This window comes from Dipodomys ordii, unplaced genomic scaffold (assembly GCF_000151885.1).
Source record: "Dipodomys ordii isolate 6190 unplaced genomic scaffold, Dord_2.0 Scaffold102, whole genome shotgun sequence".
In the NCBI taxonomy this organism is placed as follows: Eukaryota; Metazoa; Chordata; class Mammalia; order Rodentia; family Heteromyidae; genus Dipodomys; species Dipodomys ordii.
This window is the reverse complement of record NW_012267318.1, coordinates 5,450,439-5,470,702: the sequence shown is the minus strand read 5'-3', so window position 1 is coordinate 5,470,702 and position 20,264 is coordinate 5,450,439. Positions and strand designations below refer to the sequence as shown.

Genomic DNA, 20,264 nt, shown 5'->3' with positions numbered 1-20,264 from the left:
AAATGTTTTGAAACATAGTAAACAAAATGTTATAGTGGCTACAGTTCTCTCATTCATTTCTCTCTTTTCAGAATATGGAGATGCCAATTCTTAAATAAGCAAGAAAGTCTCCCTTAGCCAGTGTGATCTTAACTTAGTGTTTGATCACTGATCTAAAAGAAATGAAACCAGTATTTGGATGCCTAGGTTTACTGAGTCACAGTTAGTCACAATAGTCAAGAAAAGGGACCAGCCTAAATGTCTGTCAGTGGGTGATAGGCAGGCACAGGTATAGGCACAGGCACAGGAGTGAGCACACACACACACACACACACACACACACACACACACAGCCTTGAAAAAAGGAAGAGAGTCAAATGCAGGTGGCTCATATCTCAAATCCTACTTAGTCAGGAGGCTGAGATCTGAGAATCATAGCCCAAAGCCAACTTGGGCAAGAAAGTTCATGAGGCTCTTCTCTCCAATGAACCAGCAACAAAACAGAAGTAGTGGTGTAGATCAAGTAGTAAAGTGCCAGCCATGAGTGAAAAGGCTAAGAAACATCTGCATTCAAGCCTCAGTACACACACACACACACACACACACACACACACACGGGATTCTGTCACTTGAGACAAGGATGAAACTAGAGGACACTGTGCTAAGTGACAGCATGCAGAAAGCCAAATACTCTACAATCTCATTACACATGAGAAATAAGAGGTGAGCTCAGAAGCAGAGAATGGAATGGATAGGGGAAGTAGGGGGAGTTTCGTTAGAGGCCCAGGATTTCAGTCACAGGAATAAGTTCTGAAGTCCTGTGGTAACTATGTTAATAATAGTATATTAAAAGGTGGGAAATCCCCAGCTGGAGGATGAACATATGCTTGAAATCTTTTGGTACATAACAACAAACACATGTGCATCTTGTCTCCTGCCCATGACCCTCTGCCTGTATTGACAGTTTTGTATGGTCCTGGAATGATGCCATAAAAATCCAAATGGTGCCTGGTGGAAGAAAGGTACCTCACTCCTGTATGGTCTAAATGTGTCCTTCAAAAATTCTTATGTTACAGGCCAGGCACCAGTGGCTCATGTCTATAATCCTAGCTACTCAGGAGTTTGAGATCTGAGGATCCAGTTTGATGCCAGCCTGGGCAGACAAATCTGAGAACCTCTGACCTCAATTTAACCATCAAAAACTGGAAGTGGAGGTGTGGCTCAAATGGTAGAGCACCAGCCTTGAGTGAAAAAGCTGAAGTACAGTGCCCAATCACCAAGTTCAAGCCCCACAACTAATACAACCACACACACACAAACACACAAACACACATACACACACACCCACACACACAAATAATTATGGGGTGATGAATGTTAATTAGCTTGATTTCTCATTCCACAAAATGCTATTTAATATCTTTCAGTTATGAGGATACATTGTACACATGTGTGCAGGAAGATGCCACATTGACATCCTGGCTTGTGAGATTAATGTATGCTAATTACAAATTCAAGTGCAAAAGAAAAAATACATCCTCTATTTGTTAAATAGAAGAATAATTGCCCCTTTGCTAATAGAAAACAAAAAGGCTGACATTATTATAATGATTTCAATTCTCAATAGGAAATTTACAGAAAATCTCTGAAATGAGTGGTGGGGTGGCTATAGAAATAAACAAATTAAGAATAACATCAACAAAAGAACCAATCACCAGGCTTCTCAAATCTGAAACCTACTTTTTTTTTTTTGTACTGGTGCTTGAACTCAAGGCCTGGGCACTGTTCCTAAGGTCTTTTTCAAGGTTAACACTCTGCTGCTTGAGCCACAACTCTACCTCTAGCTTAATTGGAGATAAGAGTCTCACGGACTTTCCTGCCAGGGCTGGCTTTGAACCTCAGTCCTCAGATATCAGCCTCCTGAGTAGCTAGGATTTGAAGTATGAGCCACCAGTGCCCAGCTAGGAACAGCACTGCATTTTAAATGATAGAAACATAGTTATTAATAATAAGACTATGAATACCATCTGCAGTAAAAATGGATGATGCACATATCTGGTCTGAGCAATTAGCAAAAAGGTTCAGAACTCAACTCCCACAATAAGAAGGTCCCTTCTTCACAGGTAGGTGCTTAAGAGATGCAGCCCTGTTGACACAGTGATTGTGTCTTGAAAGGCCCAGGGCTGGGGACCCAGCTGCTATAACACCACTGAAGGATTTCTTCCCGAACTATTAAGCATCCTCCTCCTTCAGTCTGAGCCAAGGAGAAAACAGGTTCATGACTCGTCATTGTATTTTTCTCTTCAGATCTTATTTGTGCCAGCTTTGACTTGACTTTGGAAACACATCTGAGGAGTGAGACTAGGGACATACAGTTCTGAACACTGACCTTTGACCCCAAATGACTCAAATGTGAAGGGCAGTTAGGAGTTCAGTACGGGGATCATCTTCAAGACATTTTCTGCTTATATTTATTGTCTGCATGAGTCACTGACTACAGCCCTGTTGATGCCTGCCTCAGTTTGCATACAAGTAAACATGAGCACCACTTTATGACATCCTAAGTAGTGTCTGGTAAGAACTGATGAGTATTCATTGGAGGTTTGTAGAAGGGTGTGTGTATAGAAACCAACGTGTTTCCTTTCATTCTTTTACTTAGTAAAAATGAGTTCACAAATACAAAACAACATTTGCCGATTTTCACCCAAAACAGTGGAGAGAAAAAAAATCAAGGTCAAAAGTATGATTAAGAGGTCTGGGTGTGTTAGTATACTTCTGTAATCCCAGCTACTCAGGAGGTGGAAGTAAGAAGATCAAGGTCCAAGTCTAGCCCAGGCAAAAGTTAGAGACTCTCATCTGAAAGGTAACTAAAAGAAAAATGACGGGTTGTGACTCAAGTGTAGAGCACTTGAGAGTCATCTAGAGACTGTCTCAAAGAAGTTACAGGTACCAGCAGGTAAGATGCTGTACAGATTGCATAAACAATGTAAAGGTAGATACAAAGCTGTTAGACTCAGAATAATCCTTTTGCAGCTGGCTCTGTTCACTTAGGTAAAGTTTATTTCTCAGCCAAATTTAAAAGACCCAAATACAAATCCATTATTTGAACAGTAGAGGGGAAATTCCCATTAAATTAGGCTACAAAGTTAATCTTCATTTTAATTGAAATAAAGAGTAGCTTTTACAGGGTCACAGACACCATTTCCTTTCTCATTTCTATTTACTTAATCTTCCTTTTCTCTGTTTCTTCTTTATTGTCCAGGTGATATACAGAGGGGTTTCAGTTCTATAAGTAAGGTAGTAAGTACATTTCTTTCCAACCAGGTTATCCCTTCCTCAATGTTCTCCTACTTTCCTTCCCCAACCCCCCAGTTTGTACAGATCGTTTCCAACATATTGTCTGTGTATATCGCTGTTGCATTGGTTCCCGCCTTGTCCTTTGTCTCACCATTCTGTTGTTTCCCTTCCCTTCCCTAATTCCAATAAACATATATACAATACCAGGGTACTTGAATCAAATACAGTAACTATCTCTGTTTCTTTCTTTCGACTCACTTTCTCTGTCTCTCCCTCCCTTCTCTCTCCTTCCATTCTTCCTTCCATTCTTCCTTCCTTCCTTCCATTCTTCCTTCCTTCCTTCCTTCCTTTCTTCCTTCCTTCCTTCCTTCCTTTCTTCCTTCCTTCCTTCCCTCCCTCCCTTCATCCTTCCGTCCTTCAGTCCTTCCATCCTTCCCTTCCCTTGTAATGGTACTAGGGCTTCAAACCAGAGCCTTGAGATTTTGCTAGATTTTTTGCTCAAGGCGGGTGCTCTAACACTTGAGGTACACCTCCACTTCCACTTCTCTCTTTTTCTTTCTTTTTTTTTAACAGTACAATAGCTACCAACAAATATGATACAACATTTACAATTCTGTTTCTGGGTTACTTTCTTTTGTTGGTATTTTCAAGTGGTGTGTGTGTGTACTGAGTCTTGAACTCAGAGCCTCACACTCTTATTTGAAATATTTGGTATAAGGATGGTACTCTACCACTTGAACCACAGCTATACATCTAGCTTTTTTCCTGGATAATTGGAGATAAAAGTCTCATAAACTTTCCTGCCTAGACTGACTTTGAACCAAGATATTCAGATTTCAGCCTTCTGAGTGACAGGCATGAGCCACCAGCACCCAACAGTATTTCTTGGTCCCAACTTGCTCCTCTCGCTACGCATACTGAGCTCAGTGAATGGGCTCTCAGTACATTTCAGCACATCCTGCCTTCTTGCAGATATCACTAATCTTGGTACCTTCCCCAACCACACGTCCTCCTCTTTCTATGCCCTTATGTTCAGTTCTCCAACAGGTGCTCCACGGCTCCTTCCTTTCCTCCTCTATTCTGTCTCAACCAGTGCACTCTGGCTTTTATCTCACTACTAAAAATAGTCTCCCTAGAGAACCCAGGAATTTTCCAAATGGCACAAGTCTGGTGGCCATTTTTTTTTCAAGACTTTTCTCCCTGGAAAGACTTGGAAAAAATTATATTAAGTGAAGTAAGCCAGGCCCAAAGAAACATAGGTCCCATGGTTTCCCTTATTTTCAACAACTAGTATATGTCTGAGTCAAGCAGAAAAGGTCAGATAAGTTGATGTTAGGGAAATGAACCCTAAGATATGTATTCAAATGTTTTTCTCTTTCATGCGATTGTTTCTAACATATTTATAAGATTATTTCTTTGTTGCTTTGTATGTCCCTCCCCCACGGTATAACCCCTGCTTTCACTGTATTTGATGTTGGTATAATTTGTGGAGGGGAAGGGGAAAAACAAATCGTTAAAACAGAGGTACAGGTGGATCCACTGCAACAATGAGATGTACAAGTCGTTATGTTGAAAAACGAACTTTACACCTTTGGTGGGGGAGGAAGAGGATTCGGTGGGGGGGAGGGAGGCTGGGAAGGGATGGGAAGGGGAAACAAAGGAGGAGGCTGCAATGCTTGATAAGAAATGTACGCATTATCTTGCCCATGTAATTGTAACCCCTCTGTACAGTATTTTCAAAATAATAATAATAAAAGACTTTTCTCCCTGGATTTTCAGCTGCAATGAAATGTTGTGATCCTTCCTTTCTTCCCACTCCAATCACCCCATCTCCTGCCTGTTCTCCTCTTGCTTCTTTCGCTATCCCTTCTCTGTGGCCACCAGAGGCCTCTATCTCCTTCAGTGTTTACATTCCCCAGGGTTGCATCAGCTAGTGAAAGCCTCCTGGTTGGAACATTCTGGGCCCATCTCCTTTCAACCTGTGTGATTACAGCTGACAGATGGAGTGGAAAATCCCAAAGGGATAAAGAAACATCATTAATTAGGCATGGCAGGGCCAGGGTTTGAATTCAGGGCTTTGTGTTGGTAGACAAACTACTGTTTAAACCAGATCCCCATCCTTTTATTTGCTTAGGTGGCTTGAGGTAGGTTATCACTTTTGGTCTAGGTTCTGGGCTGTGATCTTCCTTTTTATACTTCTGGCCATAGCTAGGATGACAAGCGCATAGCACCATGCCCAGTTATTAGTGGAAATTTTGTCTCAGAAACTTTTTTCCCAGCTGGCCTTAAGTCAGGATCCTCTTGAATGGCTATGATTACTGGTATGAGCAAAAGGTGCTACCTTTAAGGTTGGAATGTGCTATATACATGAGACCCAGTAAAACCTGAGTCATATTACTGCTAATCAGGATGAAAAAACAAGACCTGTGCTAGTCAGACATGCTACACTATTACAATAAACAATAAGGCTGTCTAAAAATGTAGTGATGACTCTTAGGAATATTAGCAAAATGATGAAGCCAGTAATCCTAGCTAATCAAGAGGCTAAAATCTGAGCATCATGGTTCAAAGCCAGCCCAGGAAGGAAATCCTATGAGACTCTTATCTCCACTAAACTACCAAAAAAAAGTTGGAAGAGGAGCTGTGGCTCAAATGGTAGAGCTTTGAACAAAAGAAGCTCAGGGATAGCATCCAGGCCCCGAGTTCAAGCTCTATGAAGCAACTATAGTAGTATACATTAAAATTTATTCTGAAGATGATGTTCAGAAGTAATAGAACAACAGTTTTTGATTTACAGGATTCTTTTATTCTTAATGACTTATTATGGGCTAACTACAAACTTTAGATTTAACTATAGTCACTGAGCTCATCTGAAGTCCACCTGATTCAGCTATTAGGTGGAACTTTTAATGATTATCTTTAGTTTGAACCATTAATGATGCTTTGTTTATGGTTTGGGGCAAGTGTTTGGATCCCTTGATGATATCTTTATAAATTAAATAGGGTAGGCACAAGAACAGACCTGAGAACCAATGGAAGAAGACTGAAAACCCAGAAATGGAGCCACAGACCTACAGCCACCTAATCTTTGATAAGGGAGCTAAAAAAATAGAATGGACAGCCTCTTTAGTAAATAGTGCTGGCAAAATTGGTTAAATACCTGTAGAAAATTAAAGTTAGATCCTTATATATTGTCCTGCACCAGAATCAACGCCAAATGGATCAAAGACCTCAAAGTCAAAGCAGATACCCTGAAAAAATTACAGGAAGGAATAGGAGAAACCCTAGGTCTCCTTGGCACAGCCCGAAATTTTCTTAAAAGAGACCCAGAAACACAACAAATCAAAGAAAGGTTGGACAAATGGGATTGCATGAAACTGCAGAGCTTCTGCACGGCAAAGGACATAGTTAGCAAGATCAGTAGAAAGCCCATGGATTGGGAGAAGATCTTCATTAGCCATACAATGGACAAGGGTCTCATATCTAAAATATACTTGGAACTCAAAAAATTAAATCCCCTAACAACAAATCCTCAAAGACACAATGGCCCAATAAATAAGTGGGCTAAAGACTTAAAGAGAAACTTCTCTGAAGAGGAAAGAAGAATGGCCAATAGACACATGAAGAAATGCTCAAGCTCCCTAGCCATAAAAGAAATGCAAATCAAAACAACATTGAGATACCACCTCACCCCAGTTAGAATGGGTATCATAAAAAACTCTAACAACAGCAGATGCTGGAGGGGATGTGGCCAGAAGGGAACCCTACTGCATGTTCAACCACTTTGGAAAGCAGTATGGAGTTTCCTCATAAGACTCCACATAGAGCTCCACTATGACCCAGCAATCCACTTTTGGGCATTTACCCAAATGATCACCAACAAAGGTATACTAAAGGTACCAGCACAACAATGTTTCTTGCAGCATTATTTACCATATAGCTAAGATATGGAACCAACCCAGATGCTGTGTGTGTGTGTGTGTGTGTGTGTGTGTGTGTGTGTAATGGAATTCTATGCCTCCATCAGAAAGAATAACATTGCCCCCTTTGTTAGGAAATGGAAAGATTTGGAAAAAACTATATTAATTGAAGTAAGCCAGGTCCAAATAATCACAGGTCCCATATGGTTTCCCTTATTTGCAATAGCTAGTATATGTCTTGGAGAAGCAGAAAAGGTCAAAAGCTATGTACATATGACCAGATAAGATGATGTTAAGTGAAATGAGCCCCAAGATAGGGACACAAGTGGTTTTTTCTTTCTTGCTATTATTCCTAACATATTTATAATGTACCATGAGATTTTTTTTGTTTCTTTGTATGTTCCTCTCCCATGGTATAACCCCTGTTTTCACTGATTTGATATCGGTGCCCTGCATCTTGTATATACACTTCTCTAATTTGAGGAGGGGAAGGGAAAAACAAAATGCTTAAATAGGAATACAGGTTAACCCATTGTAACAATGAGATGTACAAGATACCATGTTGAAAAACGAACTTTACAATTTAGGTGAAGGTGGGGCCACGGGGGTGGGGAGGGAGGGAAGGGGGAGAGGGGAGTGTAGTTGTGGAGGTGGGAGGGAAGAGAGGGTAGGGGAAAAGCAAAGGAGGAGGTAACAATGCTTGATGTACTCATTACCTTGCGCATGTAATTGTAACCCCTCTGTATAGTATTTTTACAATAAAAAAGTATTAAAAAAAGAAGCAGTTCAGTAGGTTGTTACATAGATTAAGTATATATACACATATCAAGTTTGATAAAGCTTTTGTATAATCTACTTTTGCATTGTTGAAGAAGTTTGTGCATGTTTTATAAACTGGTTAGGATTATATTTACAAGAAAAAGATAAAAAGCAAGGAAGAACTATAAAATACCTAGTATATAGTACACAGCATCTAGACAATAAACTGGCTTTGTATTTTTCAATATGTATACTTGGACTAATAAAATTTATATTAATAAGAACATTCATTACATTTTTCTCAAGATCATGACCTCTTAGAACAGTCCCCATTAATGAAATCCATAAACCTGAATAAGAATTTTAAGATACTCTATAGTAGTGGTTATTTTTCTATAAATCCAAAAGTATTTTTACCTTGTAAACACCAAACTGAATTATCTATTTTATCTCTCATTCTGTTGGCACTCATTAGTTTTAGAAACATTTGAACTACGATACAGAAAACAATGTTTAAGACAATTTCATTTGACATATCTTGAAACATCAAATTACACATTTGAATCAGATTGATGTCTTAAATATCTTCCAATTTTGAGTAAGATTATATCATCACTGTGTGATCATTCAATTCTAAAAGATTAAAGTACAAATACCTACAAATTGAAAAGATAAGACAATTTTTCATTGTTAGACATATCTGATTAAAGTACAATGACAAACCGAATATCAAGTGCTGTGTGGAAGTATAGGGTACTTCTATTTTTCAACCATTGTATCAACTGTTCTATGTATCAGTTTTGAAATAAAAGTTTTATTTGACAATTCCATCAATATGATCGAATATTATTTTACATATTAGAATTTAAGTAATATATGGTTTTGCCATATTATTTGCTCACTTTGTACTGTGTAACTTAATGTGCATTATTCTCCAGTTATTTTTACTGGATGAAATAATCTTCCATCATGAAATCCATTCTTTGAACAAATTATAGTCTTGAAATTAAAAAAAATTAAGTAATGTAGATACTGGGCATAGGTGGTTTACGCTTGTAATCCTAGTCACTCAGGAGGCTGAGATCTGAGGGTCATGATTTGGAGCCAGTGCAGATAGGAAACTCTCTGTGAGATTTTCTTCCTTCTTTCTTTCTTTCTTTTCTTTCTTTCTTTCTTTCTTTCTTTCTTTCTTTCTTTCTTTCTTTCTTTCTTCCTTACTTCCTTCCTTTCATAATTTTATTATCAAGGTGATGTTCAGAGGGGTTACAGGTACATAAGTAAGGTAGTGAGTACATTTCTTGTCAAACTTGTCTTCAATTAACTATCAATAGGCTGGAAGTGGAGCTGTGGCACAAGTGGTAGAACACTACCCTGAGCAAAAAAGCTCAGAAACTGGCACCCCTCCAAAAAAGAAAAAAAAAGAAAGAAAAAGAAGGGCGATGCCTTATTACAAAACAGCTTTTTCAAAGTATTTTTACAAGCTAGGCTGTGGTGGCTCATGTCTGAGATCTGAGAAATGTGGTTCAAATCCACAGGAACATCTATGAGATTTTTATCTCCAGTTAACCAGCAAAAAGGCAGAGGTGGAGCTGTGTAAGTGGCTGAGTGCCAGCTATGAGTGAAAAAGCTAAGGGACAATGCCCAGTCCCTGAGTTAAAGCCCTAGTACTAGCAAACACATACACGCACACACACAAACACACACACAGAATTTACATATTGCTTTATAACTTGAAAAACGAGCTAGTACTTTGTCATGAGATATACATATTCCCTATCTGATCGAGACTGATTCTTAGCCTCCTTTCTAGAAAGCCTTCCATAACTTCTATCCTTTTTCTTTCTTTCTTTTTTTTTTCTTTTTGGTCGTTGGGCCTGAAGTTTGTGCCTGAGTGCTAGCTTAAAGCTAGCACCCTACCACTTGAGCCATAGCACCACTTCTGGCTTTTTCTGCTTATGTGGTGTTAAGGAATCGAACCCAGGTCCTCATGCATGCAAAGCAAGCACTCTACCACTGAGCCACCTTCCCAGCCCAGCTTCTATCCTTATACCTAGACTTACCAATGATTTTTATACTCTGTATATTTCTCTTATTAGGTTTGTGGAAGTAATAGTCACCTCTGTTTCGTGAGATGTTTAACCAGAAAAATGAGTTGATTGTCCTACAGGAAGTCTGACTTGGGGCTAGAGTGTGGAGACATGAAGGGTGTGTTTCTACTATTTACACATCCTTAGTCAACAGGCATGTAGCATTTGCTTAGCCCAGAAAGATTGGCATGCTCAATGGTGCAGAAAAATCACCCTTTGCAACCTTAGGGGTGATGAACTATTACAGGAGCTATGCCATGATGGATGTTGGTAAGGCTGTGGGACTGCAAATGTGATTAACTATGATCAACTGCATGAAGGTCCATCATGGGGAGATCCAAAGTTAATTAGAGGCAGTAATTGTGTCCATTAGTATGGAAGGGTTTCTCATTTTCCTAATTCCTTCAATATTACAAGAGATTGCAGATGAAAAGATCTGATATTTTCTGATATCTGGAAGACTGCAGACGAGGCATGTGAGGGATGAACTGCAAGATGATGGCTGAATGTTCATCTCATGTGGGCCAGAGTGGGGAAGTAATGCTCTTTTATATACTTTGTTTTGTTTTTTTTTTCATTTCATTATTTCATTTTATTCCATTTCTGCTGAGGATTCAACTCAGGGTTTAGTGCATGTTAGGCAAGTATTCTACCTCTCCAGTAATAAAGATTTTTAAAAAAAGACCTTTATAAATTCAAATAGGGTCTAGCATCTCAATTTCAATCTGTTCCTCTCATCAGACTGAAGTCCCAGGGGAAGCTGGGATGAATGTATTCCACTCACTCATGGGCTCCTTTACAGCCACACATTCTCAGAACTGCTTGAACCTCTGGTTCTATGTAGCTGATGAGTGGTGGACTTGTGGGTTACAGTCTTCCAGCCCATGCCTCTGGCCTCATGTTGGGTAAACTGGAGACTAGTCCTCATGCCAGCTCTACCATCAGAACCCAGGAGGAGCTGAAGCCTGAGAGCAGAGCAGGGTATGTCAGCAGACATTACTGCATGAACCTGGAATGATATTAACATGCAGTAATGCTGTCATTAGCTAATTGCTTGGCCTTTAGGTGTTGGTGCCAGCTGGCCACACCGGGTGTTCCTACACATTTGGTCTTTAAGGCATGACATATTTCATTGCACGTTCATGCTGGGTGCTGCCGTGCAGTTTGCCATCCTGGATTCTGCAAAGACTTTGTACCAGATGAAAATAGATTCATTAAATCTTATTATGGAACAGAAATTCCCTTCATCTTTTCTTTCATGCTGTGTGACTTTAAAGCTTCCATTCCAGGATGACACAATTAGCATCCCTATGAATTCTCACCACTTCTACCAGCCCACACCCGTGCTCCACACGCATAGGGCCAGTATCTGAAGAGATTATGTATGTGTGAAGGATTTCTAGACGTTAGCACAGTCAGTAGTGAAAATCCCATTTTCATAAAATTTCTTATAAAAAAAGTCTTTTGAGTTGGATGCCAGTGGCTTAACTCTTGTAATCCTAGCTATTCAGAGCTGAGATGTGAAGATCATAGTTTGAAGCCAGTCTAGGCGGAAAGGTCCATGAAACTCTTATCTCCAAGTAACTACCAAAAATCCAGAAGTGGTGGTATTGCTCAAGTGGCAGAGCACCAGCACTGAGCAAAAAAGGTAAGGGAGAACTCCCTGGCACTCAGTTCAATCCCAATACTGGCAAAAATGAATGAATTAATGAATCAATGAAAGAAAGAAAGACCAAGCAAGCAAGCAAGCAAGCAAGAGTGAGTTAAGTGAAATGAACCCCAAGATAGGGACACAAGTGTTTTTTTTCTTCCTTGCTCTTGTTTCTAATGTATTTATAGGGTATACCATGTGATATTTTGTTGCTTTGTATGTCTCTGCCCCATGGTATAACCCCTGTTTACACTGTATTTGATGTTGGTATAATTTGGGGAGGGGAAGGGTTTGACCCATTGCAACAATGAGATATACAAGATGCTATGCCGAAAAATGAACTTTCCAATTTAGGTGGGGGTGGGGGGTGTAGTTGTGGAGATGGGAAGGAAGGGATGGTAGGAGAAAAACAAAGGAGGAGGCATCAACGGTAGATAAGAAATGTACTCATTACCTTGCTCATGTAACTGTAACCCCTTGTACAGTATTTTCACAATAAAAAAAACTTATTTAAAAAAAAGAAAGAAGAAAGTCTTTTCTCAATTCCAGATCCTCAGAGGAAAATGAAAAGTCTACTCTAGACAGGCACTGGTGGATCATGCCTATAATCCTAGCTACTCAGGAGGTTGAGATCTAGATATTGCAGTTCAAAGCCAGTCTAGGCTGTAAAGTCTGAGAGACTCTTACTTTCAAAAAACCACCAGAAAAGCTAGAAGTGGAGGTGTGGCTCAAGTGGTAGAGCACTACTAGCCTTGAGCACAAAAGTGTTGGAATAGTGCCCAGGCCCTGAGTTCAAGCTTCAGGACTGGCACCACAAAAGAAAAAAGGTACTCTGCCTCTGTACCTCTTGGTATTTGCTGAAGGACAAGATGAAAGTTACATGTGTTGTCTTCTTTTGAAATTGCACAGATCTTCCCCCTTCCTTCTCCTCCCCTCCCCCCCACGAGATTCAACTACTTTCCTTCTAATTCTTTGGTGGATTAGGAACAGGATGTTGACATTTTATGCTGGATCAAAATGAACTCTTTGGTCCAGTTCCCAACTTAGCTTTTGCTGTAGCTCCTTGGAGGAATGGAGGAAGACTGGACCAAGATGGATGTCAACAGTCATGAATTCTAAGTCAGATGCAAGAGTTAATTCTTCCATTTTTGTGTTACATGCATTTGCTTTAAAACACACTCCCTGGATGCTACTATGTTACACAAGTAAAAATAATGATAGATCCCATGGAAGTGCTTTTGCCAGAAGCACATGTTGGTGGCAGACTGAGATGCAAAGCCAAGTGTCTCGTGTATTGGCCACGTGACAGGAAGTAGGGTGACCAAAAGAAGCAGCCCAAACCAGGCATTGATGGCTCACACATGTAATCCTAGCTACTCAGTAGGCTGAGCCCTAAAGATAGCAGTTCAAAGCCAGCCTGGGTAGATCAAGAGACTCTTATTTCCAATTAACCACCTTGGAAGTGGAGATGTGGTTCAAGTGGTAGAGTGTCAGCCACAAGCACGAAAGCCAAGTGAAAGTGTTAGGCCCTGAGTTCAAGCCCCCATACCAGCATGCATGTGCACACGCGCGCGCGCGCGCACACACACACACACACACACACACACACAGGGAAGATTGATTGGATGGGATCTAAGAAGGAAGAAAGAACTAGTGATAGTCTTCCTTTTACTTACCACTCGGGACATCCTACCTTGCTGTGCAAACTTCTGCTTACAGGTGAGCCTTACTCACAGCACAGAAGCATACCTTGAATTTATCTACAGAAGAATCAAGAATTCCATGACTGGGAGAATAATGGACAATATAACCCCAAATGCAATAAATATTTGAAGCTGCTGAATGGAATACAACCTTAAGAAATGTAGGAATGAGTTCATGAAACAGGCAAATGGAAAGGAACAGCAGGAGAGTATGAGGAGACTTGGTGGTGCCCAGGGAGGAGGGTTGTTTGTTTCTTTACTGTGGAGACATGTTTTTGTAGTTTACATGGAGACTACAAATAAAGCTTTGGGCTTTGAAGTGAAGGGCATGGGAAATAAGGTGTCCTTATACAAAGTTTGGTCTTAAACAGTGAAACAATGAGCTGGGGAATAATCTATCCTCCAGTATTGGAAGATGAGAAGTAATGACAGTGATTTCTGCCCACCTGCTAGGAAAAGCAGAACAATTAACAAAGAAACAAAAAAAAGAGGCATCATCAAGAATATGTAACCAATGTAAGAATGTACGGCCAAATCTTACAATATTATATCACCTGCTAATATAGAAATTCCCCAAACCAAGAAGGCAACTAACCAAAAATGTGGCTTCAGTAACAACTCAGAATATAGAGACAGAAGCAAAAGCAAAAAGCAAAAGTCTTTCTTCTGTTGAAGAATCACAGCTGCCAAGGAAGGCACAGGAAAATAAGTCCCCTGAAAGAACTCAAAATGAACTGAGCATGTAATCCTAGCTACTTAGGAGGTAGAGATAGATGAGTATTTGAGTTTGAGGCCAGCAGAGGTAAAGTTAGGGAGACCCTATTTCAGAAAGCAAAATGCCAAGTGTTCATGTGGCTCATGGTTCAATCCAGAATAACATATATCACAAGAGAAAAAAAAAGAATCCACAATGAAAATTTGTAAAATACATAAAAAGTAATCCATCAGTGGCAAAAGTTAGACACAACAGACCGAAAGTTAGATGTAACAAACCAAAGTAAAGGCCTTCAAATATTGATATAAAAATAATTAAAAAGAGGACAGAAAATGCATCTTTATGCAATGCATTTGAAGCTGAGCATCAGTGGCATATGCCTGTAATCCTAGCTACTCAGGAGCTTGAGATCTAAGGATTATGGTTTAAAGCCACACCAGTTAGGAAAGTCCATGAGACTCATCTCCAATTAGCCACCAGAAACCTGGAGTGGAGCTGTTGTTCAAAGTAGTATAGCAATATCCTTGAGTGAAAGAGCTCAGGGACAGATCCCAGGCTCTGAGTTCAGCCCACGACTGATAAGAAGATAAAATTTAAAAAAATCCCACAAAATAAAAATACTTGAGTACAGGGGCTGGGTAGGTGGCTCAGTGGTAGAGCGCTTGCTTTGCATGCTCAAGGCCCTGGGTTCAATTCCTCAGCACCACATAAGCAAAAAGAAAAAAGCCGGAAGTGGCGCTGTGGCTCAAGTGGTAGAGCCTTGAGCTGAAGAGCTGAGGGACAGCGCCCAGGCCCAGAGTTCAGGCCCCACGACCGGACCCCAAAAAAAAAATACTTGAGTACATCAAAAATATTTGGATACATTTTTTAAAAGTTGTGAATTTTAGGAACAAACAAAACATACCTGCAAATAGGTCTTAAAAGCAAAAACCAAACAGCACTTAAGGGAATGAAAAATACTCATCAAAATTAAAATTCTTAATGAGAAGGTTAAGCAACAGGTTGGATATAGCTCAAGGCAGTGTTAAAGAATTGGAAGATTTGAATGAATTATTCAGAATGCAGTAGAAAGAGACAAAGTAGTGCCAGTAATAAAAGATGGTAAAAACCTATGCCATATGCCATGAAGAAACACAAGGAATGTCAAATAGGAATTCCAGAAAAGGAGAATAGAGAAAGTGACGGATGGAATCATTCAGATAATTATGTCAAAAAAATTTCCAGAATTTATAAAAGGTGTAAATCCTCAATTCAAGAAGTACAAGGTGCCAGGTAGTAGTAACCAGTCTGGGCAGAAAAATTCACGCTACTCCATCTCCAAATTAATCAGCAAAATGCTGGGATAGAGGAATGGCTCAGCTGATAGACGACCAGCCAGACAAACAAGCCAAGCAAAGGCTGAGTTCAAACTTTGAATCTTGAACTACCCTTCCCCTGCAAAAAAGCAGCAGCAGCAGCATAGGAGTTTCAAATAAAACCATCATCATCATCATCATCACCACCACCACCACCAACCCATCCAAACATATTGTAGTAAAAAAGGCAGAATGGCAAAGAGAAAAAGAAACAATACAAAAGCAAACAATAAAAAAGCAAAAATTCACTAAGAATTAAAAATGAAATGGCAGACTTTTCAACAACAATGATAGAGCTGCCACAGTGAAATATCAGCTTTAAAGTCTAGAGGGAGCATGAACGTTAACCCAGAATCCCACTGGGAGATGAACTATAAATGAGATGGAGATAAAGACATCTAGAGGAACAAGACTGAATTATTTACCACCCACTGGTTCTTCCTGTGTTATGTTCTGAATTAAAAATATAAAAACAAGAGAAATGACCCTATTTAACTTGTTTAAGGACACTTGGGAAAGGCAAAATAATGGCAAGACTGAGCAAGAGCAAATGCTATCAAATGTCCCCATGAAGCCATAAAAGTAGAATAAAATTATTGATTTATCCATAAATATTAATGACTTGAGCATCTTTAGGTACAAAGAGCAATACTGTTGCCCAAGGGAAAGATGTTTACAAAGATATTTATAAAGAATATAAAATCTGCTTTTTATATGATTTTATTTCCTATACTTTTAGGCTATTTGGATATAGGAACATTGTAAATAAAATTTTAAACACTAACACATAGCATATAATCTATTATGCACAATCTATGGCACTGATACAACAAAGTTGTACTTGGTAGAGTTACTTTGTATTCTTTTCCCTTTGTCCTTCTGCAAGGTTAAATCCTTTCCTTATACTTGTGTTGGTTAGTCATGGGGCTTGAACCCTCAGCTCTTTTGCTCAAGACTGGTGCTCTTCCACTTGGAGGCACAGTACTACTTCCAGTTTTCTGGTGGATAACTGGCAATGAGAAACTTTCCTGCTTGGGTTGGTTTCAAACTGAGATGCTCCATCTCACTCAACCTCCTGAGTAGCTAGGATTATAGATGAGGGCCTGGCCCTCCTTATACTTTTGAAAGACTACAAGCTATCCCTTTTGCCTCGCTTTCTAACTTCTAAGGAGAAACGGAACCTAAATGATTAAGATGTTAACTGTTAGACAATCATTTTGTTGTTATTGTTTTTTTGTTCTAGATATATAGTATTTTATTTTCTTTAAAACTGTTATCTGAGTTCAAAAGTTTTTAAATACAAGCTTTACAAAGTATAAAGCTTTAAAAATACAAACTAAAGAAAGAAAAAGATAGTGAAGAGGAGATGAAGACATATGAAGAAAGACATTCTTTGAAAAGGTTTCATGTTTTTGTGTAAGAAAAAAATCCTGAAAGAGTAAGGTTACTAAAAAAATTAAGACAAACCTCAGAAACTTCAAGTAGATAATAGAGGGTAGGAGAGTATGTTTTCAAATATAGGTAAATAGATAGAATTTCCAATAAAATAACGTGATTAGATTGGCTGCAATTTAAATGATTGTTACAGATTTTTCTTAGGTCATGTTTATTATAATGAAGCAAAACTAGCCAGAAGTTCTTAAGTATATTCCAAAAGTGACTTAGAAAATATTACTTATCAAAGGAATTTCTTGTGTACTACTGACTGATATCAATCTTTTGACTACTTGAAAAACTGTGTCCTAAGTCAAAATTCAATCAAGTGACGTCTATCTCATGATCTTTTACTGATCACCATACAACTAAGTATGTAAAAACTATGATGTTAATTGTTGCCGTTTTGATATTTTAGTTCCTTTAGTATGAACCCATTGTAGGATACCAAGTTGATAGGATACCAAGCAGGTACCCTCTACATTAATGATACCACACCAATCATGCTTTTGTCCATCTGATTTTGTTCAGGGCTGTGATAAGATATTTCAGTTCATGTAATATTCCACATTTGAGTCAGTGCTAACAGGTCAGGTAGAGGAAGTCTGTCAATAAGACTGGCCAAATTGCAGCAACAGTAAGATAGAAACAACTCCCAAGTAGGGATTACCTTGAACCCATTAAGTTTGAAAAGCTATCATTGTTGTGTCTATACTGGGGCTTGAACTTAGGGCCTCCTGAACTCACTTTGCTTTTTCTCTCCAGGCTGGGGTTCTACCAATTGAGCCACAGCTCCACCACTTGAGCCATAGCTCCACTTCCAGGATTTTGCTAGTTAATTGAAAATACAAATCTCATGGACTTTTCTGCCTGGGCAGGCTTCAAATCTCAGTTTCCTGAGTATCTAAGATTCCACCAATATGCAGCAACAACATCTTTCTTTACATTTTTCTTTTGTGATGCCAGTTCTGGGACTTGAACTCAGGGCCTGAGGACTGTTCCTGGAGCTTTTTTTGTCAAATGCTAGCACTTTACCACTTGGGCCACAACTCTACTTTTTTATTTCTTGCTGGTTAATTGGAGATTAGAGGCTCATGGACTTTCCTGTTCAGGCTGGCTTTGAGCAACAAACCTCTAATTGCAACATCCTGAGTACTTAAAACTGCAGGCTTGAGCCACTGGCATCCAGTTAACCACTATTCTTTATATTGTTATCTGGTAACCTACAGATAACTTCAAAGTATAACTTCATTCCTTGTACTTTAGTTCTGGGTATCAACGAACACAAAGCATGTTGATTGCTGTCAGCCTTAACTGGAAGAAAATATAGAACCCAGCCCCAACAAGAGAAACAATAAATCATCCATGCCTGCAATGGATGAAGAACTTTCTTAGCATGTGCCCATCCTGCCCTTTGCATCCAAAATGCCCCAAGATTGAGGCTCCAAGATGACAGCCCCTCTATCTTCTCCAGATACCAGCCCTTGAAGACACTCGATTCTTTCTGGCCAGCATTTGAAGACTGATTGGCTCCGACCTGGTTCTGGGAAAAGTATGGCATTCTCAAAGTCAATTCTTTCTTCCTTCCTTCCTCTCTTCCTCCCTCCGTCCCTCCCTCCCTCCCTCTCTTCCTTACGCTCTTCCTCCCTCCTTCCCTCGCTCCCTTCCTTCCTTCCTTCCTTCCTTCCTTCCTTCCTTCCTTCCTTCCTTCCTTCCTTCCCTCCTTCCTCCCCTCCTTCCTGCCTTCTTTCCTTCCCTTCTTCCTCCCTTCTTTCCTTCCTTCCTCTTTTTTCAGTTGAGAGGCTTGAACTCTGGGCCTGGGCACTGTCCCTCAGCTCTTCAGCTCAAGGCTAGCACTATACCACTTGAGGCATAGCGCCACTTCCAGTTTTCTGGTGGTTTATTGGAGATGAGTCTCATGGGCTTTCCTGTCCAGACTGGCTTTGAACCTCAATCCTAATATCTCAGCCTCCTGAGTAGCTAGGATTACAGGCATGAGCCATTAGTGCCCAGCTGAAAGTCAATCCTTTACAGACTTTAAAAAAGCACCTGATAGCCCACCAAATAATAAATCTGTACTTCCAAATATTTGAAAGTAACTTCTACTGCTTCAAGTTTTAGTCATACTAAGGATCACAGAATATAATTTTTGTGATTTGTTTGCAAATGTAACTCAGGTTTTTTTTTTTTTTTTTTTTACCAGAAGTGGTGCTGTGGCTCAAGTGGTAGAGTGCTGGCCTTGAGCTGAAGAGCTGAAGGACAGTGCTCAGGCCCAGAGTTCAAGCCCCATGACCAACAGAAAACTCCCAAACTTGCTTAGGCTTTAATTAGTAACTCAGGTTTTTAAATGATTCTCTGTCTTTCCAAAAGAGGCTAAATCAGAAAAATTTATTAAAAGTTCCCTCAGAAGTACTACACACACACACAAACACACACACATACACACACATTAAAATAACACCTTGACAGTTGTGGATGGCTTGTACCCGCAATCCTAACTGCTCAGGAAGGTGAGATCCAAGGCTCACGGTTTGAAGCCAGCCACAACAGAGGGGTCCATTAAACTCTTACATCCAATCTACCACCAAAACCCTGGAAGTAGAGCTGTGGCTCAAGAGATACAACACTAGTCTTGAGCACAAAAGCTGAGGGATATTGCATAGGCCCTGAATTCAAGGCTCAGGACCAACACGAAAAACAACAAACAAAACCCCCAACTAACAAAACCTTTTGGGCTATGGCTGTAGCTTAGTGGTACAATGTTTCCTTAGTACACACAAGGCCCTGGAGTCCCATCTTCAGCAAAAAAACAAAAACAAAGCCACCACCACAGTAACAACAAAAACACCTCTAGTAATGGTGACAGGACAAATATGTCAAAGGTACATTATGCTTTTCGAATCAGCTAACAAGACACAGATCCATTTATAGTTCCTGTCTTATAAGTAAACAAATGTAAGGATAAAAATATTCCCAAGCATTTTCCAGCAGATGAGATGGCTATGACACAGAAGTGTGTATCTCTGCCAAAAATGCAGGAAATAAGTAATCTGTTTCTTAAAAAAATTTGGTTTAAGTACATTTCTTCAGGAAAATAACTTCAAGTTCATTTTTTGGGCAGTAGCACCTAGCTATTATTTACTGATAAAAATGTATGCTTTCAAAATTTGGGGTCTATATACTTGGAACTCAAAAAATTAAATCCCCCAACAACAAATTTTCAAAGAAAAAACTGTCCAATAAATAAGTGGGCTAAAGACTTAAAGAGAAACTTCTCTGAAGAGGAAAGAAGGATGGCCAATAGACACATGAAGAAATGCTCAAGCTCCCTAGCCATAAAAGAAATGCAAATCAAAACAACATT

The 20,264-nt window shown here is 39.6% G+C and overlaps 1 protein-coding gene across 1 annotated transcript in view; it reads right to left on the bottom strand.

Moving 5' to 3' along the window:
• Positions 1-20,264, bottom strand: part of Fry (furry homolog (Drosophila)) — a 291,396-nt gene that overhangs the window by 209,503 nt on the left and 61,629 nt on the right. The window lies entirely within an intron of this gene.